The 2,104-nt window shown below is 39.4% G+C and overlaps 1 non-coding gene across 1 annotated transcript; it reads right to left on the reverse strand.

Moving 5' to 3' along the window:
- Nucleotides 1-1,337: 1,337 nt before the first annotated feature.
- LOC141593513 (small nucleolar RNA R71) lies at nt 1,338-1,444 on the reverse strand. Its single transcript, XR_012521592.1, has one exon. It is a non-coding gene; the product is annotated as a small nucleolar RNA R71 (small nucleolar RNA).
- Between the last annotated feature and the right edge of the window lie 660 nt (nt 1,445-2,104).

Raw genomic sequence — 2,104 nt, forward strand, 5'->3', positions numbered from 1 at the left:
TGCTTGCTTGTTTTGATCTTAATACATGCACATGTTATATTTGATGAAATGCTAAGCCTATGAATCCTTGCATTTACTATCATCTTCTATCCTTTCAACTTGACTTGTAAGACATAACCCAACTCGAGTCTTGTTAGACCATGCATGTGTTAAGTAGGGAAGATTAAGTCGACTTGTAGGTGTTGTACAATCCAAGAGATTCGCTCCGGGACCCAAACTTTCCTAGGATTGTAAGATATAACCCAACTCAATCCATCACAACAATAATTGCTTGCTTATAATTTGAGAACATATTTGTATGATCATATCCCATGATTCCCCTATGAACCCATGACACCCTAGTGCTTTTAATCAATTGTTTACACCCCTTATTTTATTTATCTTGTTAGTTTATTTTCATTGCTATTTTAGTTTAGTAACCTTCTACATCAACCCAATTTGTGACACCCCTAGACACCACTAGTTACAATAGAATCTTCATTTCAATACCCGTCCCTTGGGATCCGACCTTTACTTGCCTCTTTACTAATTGTAGAGTTGTTTGTGAAGTATAAATTGTGTTTTGTATCGACCATTGACCAACGACCACATATGCTTAATTGTGAACACGAAATGGACCCGATCAAAAATGGCGCCGTTGCTTCTTAGGACGGTGTTTAATTGATTTAAGATTTCTTTTATTGTTTTTAGTTGTGTCTTTCTTCACCTTGGGGAAGTAAAACTCCTCAAGGATTGTTCTAATTGTTTTTGAGTTGTTTGATATTTTGCATGTCTAGAAGGTTACAAAGAGATTTGTTACCTTTTGACCGTGAAATCGAAAGAACCTTGACGAATAATAGGAGACTTGTTAGGAGGAATTTGGGAGGTGTTGGTGAAGTTGTTCAACCCACTAGTGAGTTTGTCAATCCTTTCGCAATAGAAGGAGAAGAAAACCCATTAAACAATACCACACAAAATCCACCTACAATGCCTAAATTCTCGTCACACTCTATACCCACCGAGGAGGATTTACCAAATGGTACTCCTACCCCACAACATCTTACCGGAAACTTTATTGCCAAGTCCGCCTTCATCCAACTAGTTGAGAGGAGCCAATTCTGGGGAATGCCTAGTGAGGACCCTCATTCTCATATGGAAACCTTTTGTGATTATTGTGAAGCTATCTCTCAAACGGCGTGACTCAAGACCAAATAAGATGGGTCTTATTTCCTTTTTCGTTAATCGGCACCGCAAAGCAATGGTTGAAGGGCCTTGATAAGGCCACCCTTGGAATAGATTCTTGGAAGAAGCTAGCTCCAGCTTTCTACCAAAAATTCTACCCACCGGAAAAGACCAATATGCTAAGAGCTCAAATTACGGGTTTTAAGCAAAGGGATGAAGAATCTTTGTATGAAGCTTGGGAGCGGTTCAAAGGTATTTGTCGCTCATGTCCTCACCATGGACTTAGCGAATGGTTTTTGGTGCAACAATTTTGGAATGGTTTATATGAAGATTCTAGGAACATTCTCAATATGGGATCAAATGGAATGTTCACCGAAGTTGATGACAATCAAACATGGAACAAGATTGAGGAAATGGCGGTCCATAATTCGCAATATAGTAGGCCTCGCAAGGCTACTAGAGGAGGAAAGTATGAAGTGGACACCGTTACTCAATTGGGTGCTCAACTTAGTGCTCACATTGACACAATCAACTTGAAGTTTGAACAAGCTATGGCTAGACTTGAGGAAAACTCAAAATCATCAAAGCATCATGTCAATGCCTTGACGGCATCCTCATCAATCCCAAGCGGGATATGTGAGAATTGTGGAACCTTGGGTCATGACTCAAGCAAATGTAGGGGAACAACCGAGCAAGTCAATGCTTTCCAAGCTTACAAAAGTGGTACCCCTTATTCAAATTTTTACAATGAAAACACCAAGTTCCATCCAAATCTCTCATACAAAAGCCAAAATGTTCAAAACCCTCAAACAACATACACTCCACCACCCATGAGAAATCAAAATCAAAGACCCTTTTACAATCAAAACCAAGGTTACCAAAATCAAAATCCATACAATCACCACAATGACCAAAGTTTTGATGTCCAAAAAGCGGTCCTCCA

This window comes from Silene latifolia, chromosome 7 (assembly GCF_048544455.1).
Source record: "Silene latifolia isolate original U9 population chromosome 7, ASM4854445v1, whole genome shotgun sequence".
NCBI classification, from domain to species: Eukaryota; Viridiplantae; Streptophyta; class Magnoliopsida; order Caryophyllales; family Caryophyllaceae; genus Silene; species Silene latifolia.